The 18,343-nt window shown below is 29.8% G+C and overlaps 1 protein-coding gene across 2 annotated transcripts in view; it reads left to right on the top strand.

Moving 5' to 3' along the window:
• The first annotated feature begins 13,746 nt into the window (after nucleotides 1-13,746).
• Nucleotides 13,747-18,343, top strand: part of LOC127278282 (uncharacterized) — a 39,931-nt gene continuing 35,334 nt past the window's right edge. Inside the window, exon 1 of one of the 2 annotated variants that reach the window (XM_051299928.1) lies at nucleotides 13,747-14,384. The gene's annotated coding sequence lies outside the window, so the exon portion shown is untranslated. The remainder of the gene's footprint in view (nucleotides 14,385-18,343) is intronic. The other variant, XM_051299935.1, reaches the window with a different exon arrangement.

Raw genomic sequence — 18,343 nt, 5'->3', positions numbered from 1 at the left:
GGTCCTTTTATCAGGATCATTCTTCTTTTTATCCTATGAATATATGTTAAAGTACTAACTTTCCAAGCGGTGGAAATAGCTCAAACTATATATATGGTTGAAAATTATATATTTAAAATTTATTTATATAAAAAATTTTAATTTTATTAAAAAAATAATTTATAATTTTAAAAATTGAAAAAGAAATTTTTTTAAAATCGAATTTAGGAAAAAGAAACTATAAGCGATATTTCAGTAGGAAAAGATATTCTTAAATAATGAAAAAGCAATAATGAATAATTAATTTTTTTTTAAATTTTTAATTAAAAGAGAAAGAGAGAGATGGAGCAGAAAGAGAGAGTTTTAAACAATTCTACTTGTTTTTGTAAATTTAATAGCAATATTCAAATTATTCATATTTAATCTTATACCGCAGAAACTAACGAATTCTGAACCTTCTTTTCATTCCCACTGGTTCCCAAAGGTGAATATTTCATAAAATCATGATTTATACAACGTACTGTTCTCAAGTTCTCGTGGTGGATTCAGGCTTAAAATTAATTTTTTATCATCATTTCCATTTTCTTTTATAATCATGGAAATATCAAACATCTCGGACAATTTATAATTACAAATAAATTATATCAAATAAATGTTTTAAATAAATCATTTTAAAAATTAATTTTTTTGAGAGAAAATCAAAATTGAATTTAACACTCTCGAAAATGGAGAAATTTTTTTTCAATAATATAATTGAATTCTTTTTTTTTCGAATAAAAATATTCAAAGTGGTAGTATAAAGGTATCAAATGGGGTTTTATAACTCGAGTGATCCCGCTATAAGTTCTTAAAGTAAAAGTCGATAACGCGGCTAATGCCATCTAACTAAGGTACTCAGAAACTTTTAAAGATAGTTTAAGAAATACACGGCATGAGGCGTTGCTTGTTTATTTTTCTAATAATTCAAATTTTCATAATTGTATTATTTCATAAAATTTGATATCTTTGTGTTGAAAAAAAATTCATTATGATAATAATAAATAAAAATTTGAAATTAAAATAAATAATTGAAAATAAATTAGAAATCATATAGAAAATAGCAGAATAAAAAGAATTTTCTTTTTTGCGTTTATATAAAAAATTTACAGATCTCGAATTTAAAAAAGAATATTAAAAATCCCCAAAAGATTTTTATTTGAAAAAAAATATTTTTGAATGTCAGTAAATTGTCCCACTTTATTTTCACAGAATTTGAAAAATCTGTGACTATGTGTCGCTTTCGTTGCAAATTTTACGACTAGGCAACACATGGGAGTGATAAAAGAATATGTAAGACACTCTTGAAAATTCTTGTCAATATCATTCTGTCCTTTTTGAAAATTTAGAAGATAATAAAATTACAAGAAAATTCCAAGATTCAGATAAAATATTTATAAACACTTTTTGTTGGTTTAAATTAAATTTTCATAAAAAGAAAAAATAGAAAGCAAAGAAAGAAAATAAAAAAATCAGAAAAATTATTTTTGTTATCCACTTTTTTTTGTTGCAAATAATACTAAATCTTTTTTTTCAAAAGACCTCGCGTTTCTACGATGGGAGTGTTTCTATATAACAGTACTGGGAGGAGAATTCAAGTTGTTGTTTGCCATAAAGAATAAAGAAAAAACGGCTTAAGTAGCCAGAACGTCCTGTCGTTCTCTAATTAACACGCGACACTCGTCCCAACGACTACATTTTTGTAGAAGCTGTAAGATTTTTCTTGATATTTTTTTGTTTTTTTTTCTTTTTTTTTTTTGTTTTCGTCAAGAAAGCTACTATATGAGTAACCAAGCAACAAAATGTCCAAGGAATGAAAACGCGAGCTCTTCACATAAGGTGATGGCAGGAGAAGTCCAGTAGTGACAACGTCAAGAAGAGGCGAAGATTGAGAGTATATTGTACATATACACGCATTCAATTGATATAGGTGAAGATATAGTAGAGAAGAGATGCGACTAGACTTCTTTTTTTAAAAAAAAAAAAATAAAAGAAAGAGAGGGAAAAGGGCAACCATAGGCGAAGTATTGGCTCACTACTGGCAGAGTTTTAATCAGGTTCAACTAGTTAGTTGGCAGGTGCGGTGTCGTAACGAAAAGAAGGGGAATATCATCTCCAAGAAGAGACCAAGAGATCTCATAGCTCGAAACGTCGCAAGAAATCAAAACGACTCACAGGGACATTGCACAATGCTATCAACTTTTCTTCGCTATATATATATATATATATACTTTTGTATATACTTGACCCAGGGACGCATTTCAAATCTTTAGAATTTTCATTCCATTTATTAGAGGAGAATTTTCTTTTTCTTGAATACATTCTTCTTTTGAATTTCCATTTCATTGAATTAGAATTTAACGGAATTTCGTTTATTTATTGAAAACAATTTTCATTTTACAGAATTTCTCTCAGATTAATTAATTCAAAACGAATTTTAATTGAATTTAGTAATATTCCAAAAAGTCAAAGATGGCTGCGTGGTCTACGCTTACGATTTGTGAGTCTAATATGTAGGGTTCGATCCCACTAGAATGAAAGATTTTTAATTGCTATAATTGTGATAATTAAAAATTTTACTCAATTAAAACTTAATCAGAATTTTAGAATTAAAATATTCGATTTTCATTAAATTTTCCACTTTTCTTTAAATTTCAAAATTTTTTAAAATAAATTACACAAAATTGTTGGCACCCCCCCCCCCTCTCTCTCATAACGATAAGATACAGTTATAACGATGCAATGCTCACTCTATAATATATATATGCATCGATAATATAAGGTAATTTATTTCTCTCACCATATGATTCGTATCTCATTCGCACTTTATCTATCACATATTTCAACTTCGATCAAATCGACATTTTGAGCGCTTCTACATTTCCCCCCTCTTATCATTCCGATATTCTTGTATTATATACTATATAATCTTCAACAAGGATAAAAATAAATTTTAACGCTGACTATTTTTCCTTATAAAAATAGGAATAAAATTTCGTTTTTTTTTTCATTTTTTAAAAAGGATAACAAGGAAATCTATCAGAAGAGTAATTTTCCTCTCAATATGAGATTTTTTTGAAGAAATTTTTTACAAAGCAAAAAGGAATAACAAGAAAAGCTATTGAAAGGGTAATTTTCCTCTCAATATGAGATGATTTTTTTGAAAAATTTTTCTACATAGCAAAAAAGAATTTTGTGCAGAAATTTTGCCAGGGCCCAGATCGGGGCCGGAACAGGCTGTCCTATAAGGGAATGAAACGCCGCGCCTGATTTGGCCCTGATTAGGCTACATTATCTGGTCGTCTTGATTTGGCCCTGATCAGGTGTAGCGTTTCATTCCCTACTAAGGCCCTGGTAGGGCAAATTCCACACGAAGATTAAGAATAACAAGAAAAGTAATTTTCCTCTCAATATAAGATTATTTTGCTGTGAAAAAGTTTTCCACTGAGCATAATGGAAAAAGGAAAAGGAAAGGAAGCTATCAGAAGAGTAATTTTCCTCTCAATATAAAATGATTTTTTTTTTGGAAAAAAAATTTCAATAGAGAAAAAATAAGGCGGTTTTCTCACGCTCTACTCGTTTAATAAACGTTAATTATAATTTTAAGCATGCAGAGTAAGGATAACCATTTAGAATATATATTTATATACACCCATCCACCTTTGCACCTGTACACATGACTTTGGTGAAAGCTGCTTAAACAGCGATAATTTGAGGTTGGGGAATAAAGAGTTATGAGCGAAGGATAAGAAGAAGAAGAAGAAGAAGAAGAAGAGACCCCGGGATGTAGATGAAATTTGACGATCATAAAATTCTCATATAGATATAAAAAAAAATGTGCGAGCAAAGAAAGCTACCGACACATTCCTCGGGTGATTTTCACCTCCCAAGAGTCGCATCTTTCTTCACCATAACAACCCTTCTTCCAAAAACAAACGTAATTTAAATATAAGAAGCATTTGACCTTTATCAAAAGTTCATCAATCGTAAATTTTACTAATACAGAATTTTTTCTTTTTTTTATTTCCCAAATGTCTACATTTAATTTCCAAAACTTATTTTTCATTTTCTCTTTTTCTGTGTAAGCCTTTAAATTTTTAATGTAGTTTCAAATATTTCAATTTGATAAATACAAGTCAGAGATAAGAAATCAAAAAGGATATCATTTTGTGGTTTATAAGCGATGAGGATGGAGAGCGCAAGGGTTATAAGAGTTAAGGATTCCGAAGGAATTAATCGGTGACGAATCGCTCTTGACGTTCGCAGTAAATGGTGACACGTTCAGATAATATATACCGTTAAAGTTGTAGTATCCGTTAAACTTAATTAATGGCACGACGTGCACAAACTCTTGGCATATATAGGTACTTAACATCAATCTTATGCAGTCACGCTATTACCACTGCATTTTAGACAGTAACAAAGTATATAGACACATATTCGAATCATAAATTTATATATAGATATCTCTCGAAAGTGATTCGCAATAAACATTTATACACGAGGTGTTACAAAATAATGTAATTAACTTGTGCATTTAATCACAAGTATCGTTTTATCGATATAATGCTACCGCACACATCATATGCAATAACGAATATGTTTAATCAAATTCACAATATTCTCAACATTTTCTTGATGTCTCTTTTCAATTTGTTTCTCTAATCTCTCCCGAGAGTGATTTATCGCATCTTTTGACTTAAAAGATCAAAGTTCATTCTTGTATTTACCGTGTTTACATTTTATAATATTTGTTTTTTACACTGCAAAACAGTTTATGACATTTAGGAAACATTGTCTCAATTTGTCTCCTTGGTTAAAAGATTTAGTTTTAACTTTTTATTTAAATTTATCAAATTAATAGCCGATCGTTTATTTGAAACAAATAACTTTTGTCTCATGCTTTTACCGACTGTTGGCAATGTAGGAAACTACTTTGTCGCCAGTCGGTAAGGAAGGAAAAAATTATTATTCCTACTGTCGGCAATGTAGGAAGCCACCTTTTCTTCAATCGATAAGGAAGGAAGAAATTTGTTCTACTGCTGGTAATAGAGGAATGTACCTTATCTACCTCTATCCTCGACCTTAGTCAGTAAATTTAGTGATCCCTATGAAAAAATAACTACTGGTGGAGTATTGACGTTGTATTGATAACAGTACTGCGCCAGTAGTGAACTCTTAACAATTTCTTGTAGGAGTATGAGAAAATTTCCATTAGTATACTAAAACAAGGAATTTTTCACGTTATAAATTCAGGCAGAAATATAAAAAAAAAATTTAAGAAGTAGACTTTTGTCAATGTGCACGCAACATCTTGACCTCATGGCTCTACCTTCTAGTTCGTGAGTGCTAGTCACGTTCTTGAGACAAAAGACTTTATTCTCCAACAGAATTAAGAGAAAATCCGCAAAGTCTGAGTTTAACAGGCCATAGTATTTCCACACGACACGCCTATTTTCCATAAGACTATTCTACTTTTTCCTTTTTTTTTCTTCTTTTTTTTAGAAAATATTTCTCCTTCTATTTTGCATTTTATACGTTTCTGGAATATAAAAATTTACAAAATTAAATAACCAAAAAAAATCACGTTTATTGTAAATATAATGAAAATATTTACCGAGTATAATATTTTTTTTAAGTGCAATTCAATGGTTGTTCAAAAATAATTATTAGAAGCCGTTCATGTTGAATGAACGCACGAGTGGAGTTAGGGTTTAGTAAACATCACGAATTCGAATCTATATATAGGTATATTGATGATAGAAATGCTTTGCCTCGTTTACAAGAATTGAAGTAACGTTATCCATTCGTGCGTATATGTCTTGGGATGTTCGTTTCCGTAGGCGAAAGAATTATGACACTTCCGCGAACCTTGTGCCAAGTCACAGAACCAGAGGCAAAAGGTGCGGTTCGCACTTAATTCAATTAATCGCTTATATTCATATGTACTCTTCTTTTGCAACTGTCAGGCCAACAAATCTTTAAATTGCATATAATTAATTGTAGATTTCAATTTTTTTTTAAATATTTATTATTAATTTACAGAATAATGGAAAATTTAAATTTTTTGTAACACTGGTACCTATTTAATTGAATCATAAAAGATTTTCAAAAAATTGGGTCCCTTTGTTATTATAGAATTCTAGTAGAATTGAACATTTGGTACCAATGAAATAGAAATTTATTGGTACCAGAATCATATAAAATTAAGAAACATCACCAACTGTATCCAAAGTTCAATTCTAAATTTATGCTCTGAAAAATATTTGGTACCACTGGTACCAATATTTGGTAATCTGGTACCACTGAATCTTTAGCAATAACGAAATCCGTTATCATTTAACGTTCAAAAAATTTTTAAATTATGGTACCACTTAACCATTGGTATTATGAGTCAAGGAAATTACCACTGAAGTACCAAACTGTAGAGTTTTGGTACCACTGTACCTTTTGGTATAGCAGAACTATAGTTAAACTTTTGCCTCCAAAAATCCTTCAAACCACTTATAGTCATATGTGATTCTGGTACCACTGAAATTTAGTAATAATAAATAGGAATCTGCGAACTTTCACTAAAACCATTTAGTATCAATACTTTTATACAAAAATTGGTACCAATCATTTTGTGTTACATGTGAAAATTTGGTAGCAGTTTTTAATACTCAAATATATTCTTGTATCAGTAAATCTTTTTGGATATCATTAAACAAAATTTTTCTTTTCGTTAAAAATTTCCCTTTACATAAAAAAAAATAAATTAAATTTATAGCCTCTATATGACATTGAATTGGTTACATTGCGAAAATCACTGTCATGGGCAGATCCGCAATGCGCCCAGTTTTCACCATCTGTGTTGCGCATTGGCCGATTGCATGACGTGCAATAAAGTACTTCCTCGCCTGACGGCGCCGCACACGATTTGAATCAGATACTATCGTTTGTTATTAATTGTTTCTCTATTTTTTTTTCCTGCTGTCTAACTCTCCGCTTCGATTTGTTCGCAATATTCGTTTAAACTATGTACACTCTATTAAAAAACAAATCTATATTGTGAAACATTCCTCTAAATTAAAATCAGTTATTTATTCCAATTGATTGACATGTTCATTTTGCATTTTAATTTGTTAGATTTATTTTCAGGTTTGCTTTATATTATTTTTAGGTTTATTATTTAGTTTTAATTTTTTATATATTTGGGTGGTAAAAATAAAATAGGCTTTTACCGACTGTTGGAAATGTAGGAAGACACCTTATCTTCAGTGGGTAAAGAAGGGAAAACGTTTTCCTACTGTTAGTAATTTACATTGTCTAGTCGATAAGAAAGTTTTCATTGCTGCTAATAGAGGAATCTATCTTATCTTCAGTCGGTAAAAAAAAATTTATTTTCTGTGTTCTAACAGGAGATTTTTTTGTTTGTAAACCTTACTCTTTGAAACTATTTTAATTCAAAATTTTGATAAATTATTTGAAAACCAAAAATTTTGAATTATTTAACTACTAGAGATCCTGATTCTCTATATTCTATTCAAGGTATAAATTAATGACGCGCGCATATAAAACCCACGATTCTGCATGACAATCAGAAAATTTACAAACCTGTATTATAAAAGATACAACTAAATGCAACTATTTCTATAGGAAAGTGTATATATAAGGAATGTGCATAATTTGCAATACAATGTGTTATTTTGAAGTCTCTGATAAAACTGCAACTTGAATAGTTCGCGATATATATATATATAAACACACAACACAAAAGCTAGCCTTCTCTTCAATGATCAAACTAACTTTCTTTTAAATTTAATTTCCCAGGCTCTGCTTTTGCGACGAAAACACAAAAATGTTTAGATTATAGGTAATCGTGAATTCTAACGGTACAAATTCTATTGGTAAATGATAATTAAGTGGTGACGTGTTAGAAATTACATTGTTAAATCTCGTGCATGTTTGCATGCCATTATAAATGGTCCAGTAGTATATGGATATTTTTTTTTCTACTTCCCTGTATAGCGTGCACCACTTTCGAACTTTTGACCTGAAAAAGAGGGGAAAAAAATCCGAGTGCATGAAAGCACGTAAATTCTACACAGAATTCTTGTCCTCGTGATTTGTGTTTGATTGAAAAGGGGTTTGAAAATAAAAGATTTCTATATATACCCAAACTGAATTCATACAAATTTCTAAGTAGATTATATGACGACGATGCATTTTTCAAACAAAAATATACAAATTTAAACAATGTATTGAAAATACATTTTGAAAATTTTAATGCTAAAAAAAATCTTTTTTTCGCAAAACAGAAAAAAATTAATTAATATAATATGAATTAAAAGCAATAATATTTATAATTTGAAAGTAATTATCACAAATAGTAGTAATTTAAATAGATAATTATTCTTACAATTTTAATAAATTTTTGTGAAAATAAAAATGAAAATAACATTTGTTAATGCACATTTTTTTTTTTCAAGATTTCTTTCCTGTTTCTGTACTTGAAATTTGTTCATTACAAAGAAAACTATTTCTCTTGCTTCGAGCAATTTTCTCACCGTCCTTCACATTAAAAATGTCCAGCAACATCAAAGACAGCGAATCTCGTTTAAAATCTCATTTTCAACTGTGAAAAGTTGATAGTGCAGAAAAGACACTTCAAAAAGATTGCTATCTATCTAAAAAAAAGAAAAGGGTGAATTTTTCTCCTAAAGTGATGAATGAAAATCATTATCTTATGTTACATTTAAAAAGTAAATTTTCAAATTTAAATCAAAAATTACATTATCAATATTTATCTGTTTAAATATATAATTATTATTTTCTATTATTATGAAATGAAAAGTAAAAATAAAATTCAGAAAAATAAAATAGAGAACAAAATGCATTTCCTTATAAAGAATATAACAAGGAAACATAAATGTTGTACATGTCACTAATAGGCTCTAACAGTACAATTACATCTCGAATGTAACAGAATGTCCAGCAAAAGAGTGGCAAAAAAATTGTTAGCGGAGTTTTGCAAATACCCACGACTTAATTACCGATATATATATATGCGAGAGCGGCGGCGGAAATCTAATGATTTTAATAGCCGACAATTCTCTTTAATAATATGCTTTACTAAGAAATCATTAGCGTCAGACTTGATGAGCTGCTATTCAGTGCTTCTACTTTTCATATTATAATTCTAATTCCAACAATGTCTCATTTTAATTTTATCATTTCTTTATTATCTTACACCAAATGTACAGTTGGTGATAAAAAAAATTTTTATATAAGCTATTAAATTAATTTCAAAATATATTGATAGTATTTTGAAGAATTAAGAAAGCACTATATAAAAAATTATATTTATAAAAATAATATAATAGAAGAAAATGTTTTCATTTTATAACTGAATTTTTTTTTTTTTGTTTGGAAAAAAATATTGAAATTCGTTTTGCCTATATAAAAAAAAGATTATTCTGACTGCAAACCACGTTTGAATATAGAAGCTCAAGCTTCGCGTTGCATATCTCTCTGTATTGATGGCTTGGAGTCTGGTGAACCTATAGACGCGTGTGATGCGAATTTTCAATTATGCTGCAGAACTCTGCGAAACAGGGTCAAGCGTCATTGTCTTTTGCCAGTAACGGAGCTATCACAATGTTATTTCACACACGCATTTTGAAATTTTAAAAAAAAATTCTCATTTCATTTTTTTTTTTAAATCGTCAATATTTTTATCTCAACATAACTGATAGGGAAAAAATAAATAATTTTACAATATATATTTGATGGAAAAATTTCTTGTGGGCAATTTTTTTTCCTTTTTTCATCTTCCTGGGGAAAAATTCGAGATCCATCTAGAAAGATATTGTGACAGGACTTTGCGGTCTCGTGTGTAAAATGTACTCCAGAAAGACAACAGCAGGCTAAGCGACCTGCCTTTTAGGGCATCTTCCTATATACTCACATCTCTCTCTCTCTCTTTCTCTCACATCCCCTTCTTCTTTTCTCATCTCATGTGGTTCGCCTCGACAGTCCTGCGACCCCGATCATTCTCAGAACACACCGGCGACATCAAGTTTTTAGCACCTTATCTTGAAATCAGAAAATCTCTTTTTCGAGTTTCATGAATTGCCTTTCACTATTCCGAGGTCATGGTCAATACAATTCAATATAAAAAAAAAACACTATTATTTTCTATAACAGTCATTTATGTGTGTAATTTTGGTTTGGCAAAATTAATGGTTCAACCGTTATTAACTATATACATATATGAGTAATTTACCTCTCGAGAGAGAAGGATAATCTAATCGACACTGGTGAGAATAATCACACTGAAAATTATCGATGATAGTCTTTTCACAATTTTTCTGATTTGTAATTAAAATACAGTTATTGTAGAAAAAAAAAGAAAATTGGAAATAAATAATTATTCAATTAATTGAAAATAGTAAATTTATTGTTTATTACAAATCGAAAAAAGAAGAGAATATGTCATAATTTATCTATAATAAAAAATACAAACTGCCCTACAATGGAAAAACATACGAGAAATTATATATTTTTGTCTCAGAGCCAAATAAATATTGTAAATAAATTTTTATTTAATATAAGTAAAGATTTTATTTAAGCCAAGTAAAATTTTTATTTACTTCAAATAAATGGCATAGTTGGCTCTTGAGACAAATAGACGTTTATTCAACTCAAACAAGAAAAAGGTATTTACCTGAAACAGCGAAATGTTTCACTAGAATAGCGAAAGATTTAACTGAAACAAGTAAAACTTTTCCTACCATAGTGAAACGTTTCGCTGGTCCAGGTAAATCTTTTTTTTCCCTGAATATATTATCTCGTGTAGAAATTTTGACAGAGCCCAAATCGGGGCCAAATTAGGCTGCCCTATTAGGGAATGAAACGTTGCGCCTGATGTGGCCCTGATTAGGAAATACGTTTTGGCCCTGATCAGGTGTGGCGTTTCATTCCAACAGATACAATTATTTTCCAAATCTTCAAATACAATGTTACAAATATTAAAGTACATTTATACATACACATATATATAAATACGTATATATATATATATAATAACAGATAATGATAAAAAAGGCATAATGATGTAAAAGAATGTTTTTAATGATTGAGTATAAAATTGGCAAAAATTGTGGAAGGAGGAAAAGAAATTCAGGAAATCAGAAGCAATGTGTCGAGATGAGTAATTGCGGATCGTGAGGCAACTAATGACACAGGTGGATAAAATGCCAACAAGCCAAACTCTGGCAAGTGCTTCCAGAATCGGGAGAGAGAGAGAGATACAGAAAATAAGGGGAAAAAAATCTGTCATCCATTAGAGGGACCAACAATCAAAAATAATATATTATTATAATAATATCTTATTTTTAACTAATATCGATAATTGATATAATTTTTAAAAAATTAATCTAATTAATAAGGAATATTTCTTCTCGAATTGCTATGGAATGATATTTGAAAAACATCATATATTTTATTTATTGGAAATAGTGTTTATGACTTAGATTCATATATTGCTGGTTCTCACGGCGTATCATTCGAGATCTTACATTCATCTTTTGCGCTTGTATAGCACACAAGAACATGCAAGTTAAATCTGCATAAATATTAATCATAACGATATTTATATTGCCGATGAATTTTCAGATAATTAAGTTGTTGAAACGAATTTATTTCTCTATTTAAATTATTTATTTAGAAAAGATAATTAAGGTTCATAAAAATATCTAAATAATAGTTAGAAAAATTTCATCCCATGAAAATGTAGGTAAGAGGTCATAAACACAAGGCTCGAGAGAGTCAAGAAGATGAGCACGAGTTAAGAAAAACGGTTTGGCATACTGTACCAACCTCAAAATCATGTATAACATTTTCAAAGACTACATATGCAAATAGCTAGTTACAGTTAATGGATAGTTTGGAATTTTCTTTGGAAAAATAGAGTAACTTTATCTCTCTCATCACCTTGAGCGTAAATAATCAGAAATTCAAAACAAAATTATATCTACGGAAGAAATTTCCTCTTTGGAGCGCGGAAGAAAAAAAGAGGTGTACATAAAATAAAGGACAGTATTCAAAAATTGGTTAAAAAAAAAATGGTCCCTCTCTTTTATTCACTTTGACTTGTAAAATAAACTACTGGCACGTGATTGCCATCGCTACTAAATCCATCGTCTGATCCGTGCGACCATGACTCTACAGAATTCATGGGTATATATGTGAAACATTTACCGGCAGTTTGCATTCACGTCCTGCTCACGTCGGAAAAATTGTGTCTCTCTTGAGTGATAAAGGTCCACTTTAACCGAAAAACGTGAGAAAGCGCATCATTTATTTTCGTGCACGCGAGATTAATTTTTTTCTTTTTCCAGTGAAACACTGTAAAGATAGTGTTCAGAACACATAATTATAGTGTTTTAATGACATTCGTACATAATGAAAGTTTAGTACTTTTGTATAGCTTCCACGAATGTTTTGCAGCAGATTTTGATGCAGATTTTGATGCAGATTTCGATGCAGATTTCGATGCAGATTTTGATGTAGATTTTGTTAGCAGATTTAGAAGCAGATTTTAATGCAGATTTTAATGTAGATTTGGTTAACAGATGTAGAGAAGCAGATTTGGATCCAGATTTTATTGTAGATTTGTTTAGCAGATTTAGAAGCAGATTTGGTAGCAGATTTTAATGTAGATTTGGTTAGCAGATTTAGAAGCAGATTTGGTAGCAGATTTTCTTCTATACTAATTTTAGCATTTGGTCGAATTAAATTACTTATAATGCTGGCATTACTTTTGGTATAGCACAAGATTAGGATCTGCTTTAGTAGAACTGGCAAACAGTTCTACCATAATTTTGATTTTTCGGTATAATTGTTGTCTTTTCTGTTTCTGTAGATATTTTCTTATATCATAATACCTTTGATAGTCGAATATATTTTTCGAGCACCTTGGTATCTTTTTATTTTTGGTATCCTAATATCGTACAATTGGTATTCGAATACTTGAGGGCTTTCCATATTTTTGGTATCAGAACATTGGTAATCTGCACTTTCAGAATCAGATTTAATTTTTTTGTACAATCGTTGTACTTTCTGCTTCTTTGGTTTCAGATTGCTTCTAGTAATTCCTCATATCTTTAGTAGCACAATTATTAACTTTCATTTATCATTCTATGGTTGTTATCCTATTTTCAAATTTCTTTTCTCTTAGTGCTCTTTGATTGCTTCTGTATTATTTTTCACATCCGAATTTGTTTTCCGTAGCATATGTTCGGATTTTCCAATACCATCAGCTTATCAAAAATCAGAATCAACAATCAGTTGCAATCAGATTCAGCATTGGATTTTCCAATACCAAAAATCAGTACCAGTTAAAATCAGAATCAGATTCAGCATCAAACCGAAAGTGATACCAGCAAGAAAGATCATCAAAGTGCCATCACCATCCAAAAGAAACATGCTGCAGAATCAGAAAGAGATTAAAGCCTGCCCTCTAAAGAGGAATATAATAATATGAAAGAAATAGAAGGATGATCATAAGAGAGAGAGAGAAAGAATGAAAGAAAGAATAAGAACAAGAGAAGGTTGGGAATGATCGGTTAGGGATAAAGAAAGAGAAGGACAGAGGGGAAGAGAATCGCATTTCGGTAAATGTGTCGAAGCGAGCGGCTCTCTTGGTGTCGTTGCCCTCTTCGGTTTACTCGTGCTTGCCTTTGCTCGCTGGCTGACTGCCTACCACTTGGCTGTTACTGCTGCTGCTTTGGTGCTTCAAGCTATATCCTGTCCCCTCCGCTTGTACCACGAGCCATCCTCTCTTCAATTCCCTCTCCCCTTTTGTAGAAGCACCTGTCGCTACACACACGGCGACTTTAACGTTAGGGGCTCACCAGAGGTAACTAGACGGGTTATCAGTCGGCGCAACATCTTCGTCGCGACGGGACATAGAAAGAAAGAGAAAAAGAAAGAGAGAGAGAGAGCGATCTGATCCCCCTCAACGTAAAAAAGGGGGTAGTTAATTTTCACCCTTAGAAAATTTTTATAATCATTAAAAAAAATTTTTTTTTCAATATCAAAAAATTTTATTATTGTTCGGTGACAGTGGTGGGAACATGTGATTTCGTGGGTCAATTGCAATAAACGAACAATGTGAATTGTGTTTGAAGGTATCTTATCTCGGTGATTCTTATCGGAGACTGTGTCTTTTACCTCTATCCGTTAACTTGCTCTCTAGAGGTGAATTGTCCTGGACCAAACGAACAAAAAGGGGGGTAAACACTGGGAGGCAGTCGGGATGCGTTACACGGAGCCGCTTAGCTCCAGGTAACACGTGGCGACTTCACGCCTTCCGCACTCACCAGGTAAGATACAAACACACCATCGCAACGTAATAATGACGTTAGGGGAAAAAAATTACAGTAAACAAATAATGTTACCACAAAAAAAAAACAAACAATTTCTCAACATTGAGGAAACAATTTTGTTGGAAATATTTTTTGAGAAACATTTTTCTTGGATCAACAAAATTTAGTTTCACATTTTTTTTTCTTTTTTTAAATAAATTTCGTCTATATAATAAACAGAATTAGTGTTACTCGGAATGAAAAATCATTTGTTTGGTTCGTTTCGTAGTACACACTGAAAAAAAAAATTTCGAAGCAATAAAATTTGTCGCAAATATTAAAAATTTTGTTCACACAAATATATTTCTCTCTATTAATAAAAAAATCTTCAATGATCTTGACTATAAATAATAGAAAAACAGTTAAACAAATTTTGTTTTTTCGTTAGAATAAAATTGAGATTTTCCAAAACAATACTCATCACTAAAAATAGAGAATTCTCAGAAAAATCATCCGTTAGATTTTTATTGTCCAGTTTGGTAGATTTTTATTTTTTTTCACCGACTTTTGTTTCTTGTTTATTGATCAATTTCCTCCAAAAAAAAAAATTTAGAAAATTACATTATTTCTCTCATAAAAAAATCCCGCTTGCTTTTATTTTACGAACAGCTGATTCTGAATGTATTTGAACGAAGATCATTTACAAATATAAAAATTTTGAAAGAATATATTTTTTTTTAAATATATATTAAATCGAAGAAAATAATTATTTATGAGTCAGTGAGAAAATGAAGAGATTATAAAAAGTCGGAAACTATCAATTAGATTCTTGTACATCAATTAAGTTATTGATACGATAGCAATTAATCATGTGGGGATTTACTTTAAAATCTCAATTATTTATCATCGTGGATTTTATGAATATTGACAGTATCATTAAGTTGTGTCAATCATCATATTTAATTTTATATTTAAATCGACAATTTAAAAAAAACGAGTATTAGAAAAATTTTACTTTTTTTAACAATAGTATAAATAAATTAAATGATTTATTAATTTAAAATATTTTTCTTTGAAGATAATTTTATTAAATGATTGATTTAGAGAAAAATTAATGAAATTATTTTAAGTAGAACAGTTGGAGATAATAATAATAATTCACGTAACAGCCCTATAATTAAGTCAACATTGTAAGTCAAGGGGTTCCGCTAGAGAGTGTTAGTTATAGTCAAGTAAATAACTAAGTTAATGTATATATAAATAATTCTTCTTGACACTCAAAAAGAATTGTGTACGTTGCTAATTGATGCCGTTATATGATCACTCTTTTACAAGTAAATTACTAATCCACAAAACGATATTAAAAAATTACAAACATTTATTCCAGTCATTATTTCCTTATTTTCTGAATTAATTATTGCATTAAGATGAATACAAGATTGTAAGTATTATATATATATATACTTTCTTGCATCTTTTTTTTTACTAATTCATCTTAATACAAATTAGAAACATAAATAAATAAATTATTATTTATTATAATTAATATTTATTAATTAGTTTTAATAATTATAATAAAAATTCGAATATGAAAGTAAATGAGTTGAAGAATGTGTAAACTAGATTATATGACGAAAGATAAGGGAGATGAATATAAGATCTGTGTTTCTGAGGATGTAACTTTATGACAACAATCTCACTAGGATTTAATATCTAATTGCACAGTATCGTAAAATTTACTATATTAATATGAAAACACTTAATCATTAAATATAATGTTAAACTATTTCCATTACTGACAGTTCATTAATTATTTTGCAAAAATTTATATTTTTAATTGACAATTATTATTTAATTATTTAAAGAGTACTTCATTATTTTAATTGTTCTTAATTAATTGATTCTAATTAAAATAATAATTTATTGGTTTACAATATTTACCATTCATTTCATCAACTTTACGAAACATTTTTTATTTTATTTTTATCTAATATTATCATCATATAGTATTATTATTTCAAAATTTTCATATTGATTTTTTAGCAATAATTGAATTAGAAATTTTTTTAAAATTTTCACAAAAAGTACAAATAAAGCAAATGGATTATTAAATGTAAAACAAATTTTCTAAAAATTATTTTCAAGTTGATGATTTTTTGAAAAAAAAAAGAAGAAGAATCTTTACTGTGACTAACGAATGTAATTTTAAGTTTAAAATTGAACTTGAAATCCCCACCTTGAAGCAAAATAACTTTTCCCTGTCGTTTCTCACGCCCCAGCGAAATTCAGAGTAACCACGACTGGTTTTTGAGGTAACGGCGGAAGATTGGGCATTCTTGTTTACTTGCAAGAAGTAGGAACACGTTTCCTTTCTCCAAGCTCCTTTAATTCCCTATGCCACCATGCGGCTAACCGCTGCGATCATCTGTGTACTATCTCACACTATAAGATTCAATTTTGATTTAGATCTACTTATCTTTTTTTTTCCCGTATATTTTTATTATTTTTGAAATTTCTTTTTGTGAAATTTTGTTTTATATTTTTACCTTTCTATGCTTTTTTCTAATAGTACAAAAATAAATTGGCTTTAAATTAAAATTTATTTATTATACAATAAATAATAAATAAATAATTATTTTTACTGTGTTAATTATTAATTGTCCATAAGTTTTTAGTATTAATAATTAAATTATTTTAATTATTAATAATAATTTATTTATTTAATAATGAAATTAATTTAATTATTAATAGGTACTAAAAAACTTAGTACAAATTTTGTTTTAATTAAAAAAAATTTAACTGCTGTTAAATTTGACAATTACTTTATTGAGAAATGATAAAAATTCATTATTGTTTTTTTTTCTTTTTTAAATTCCAGTTACCTATGTGGAATGTGAATTGGTATTTTTTTGAATAGGGACAAGATCATCTCTTTGGGGAAGTATGTACCGAGAGCGGCAAAAGATGTAAGTTGGCAGAGGCATGGTTTTAAATCAAGTGGGGAGGGAATGTGGTCGGTCGGCAGGCCTCACCAAAAATTTTCGTGCCGGTCTTTCCTCTCAAGACCTCCACGTGCTATAGGGGCCCACCTCTCGTTTCGATGGGACTCTCTTTTATCGAGTTGTTTCAGCTCTTCTCTTTCATCCGCAAAGAGCAATTGCTCTCGTCTCATCTCTCGTTCTCTCCCACGGCAAAATATATATATATATATAAAAGTGATCAACTAACTCCTTCAAGAAGTGTTCTCTTTCTCTCTCGCTACATTCCTGGTAGCGGTTTTCGATGAGAACGCACTTTGGTGAAGCGCGTCACTTGTCTGTCGTTTGCTGTCTTACTGTCTCACTGTTGGCAATGCCAGTGTCAGTGAACAGTGACAGTGCCACTGGCAGAACCCCCACGTGACCTCTAATCGTTCCAATCGAGAACTCTCCTCTCCCCATATGTATTATATTGCCTATAAAACCGCTATATATAAAGAAAAGCGTCTACCTATTCGTTTCATGAAAAACAAACTCTTCTTGGAATTGATCATTCCACACGTTCCACGTACGTTATTTACTTATATATACAACCGGATTGTACGGGACTTTCTCAAAAATTTATTTACACTGTTAGAAATTTTTTTTTTTTACATTTTTTATTATAATTTTAGTCACACAAAAAAGAATTGATTTTGTTCCTTCTTTATTTGAAAGGACAACTTCTGTTTCGTGGCTAATCTTAGCAACCGTTGCTAAGAAAAAAAAATTCTTAGCTACCAATGTATTTTTGGTACCAAGGTATTTTTGGTACCAAAGTATTCTTGGTACCAAAGAATTTTTGGCACTAAAGTATTCTTGCTACCAAAGAATTTTTGGCACTAAAGTATTTTTGGTACTACAGAGATTTACTTATTTATTTCGATACCAAAGTATTTTTGCTACCAAAGTATTTTTGCTACCAAAGTATTTTTGGTACCAAAGTATTTTTGGTACCAA

The sequence above is a fragment of the Leptopilina boulardi genome, unplaced genomic scaffold, assembly GCF_019393585.1.
Source record: "Leptopilina boulardi isolate dan_hultmark-lab unplaced genomic scaffold, ZJU_Lbou_2.1 LbouV2_112, whole genome shotgun sequence".
NCBI classification, from domain to species: domain Eukaryota; kingdom Metazoa; phylum Arthropoda; class Insecta; order Hymenoptera; family Figitidae; genus Leptopilina; species Leptopilina boulardi.
This window is presented reverse-complemented; position numbering and strand designations above follow the sequence as displayed.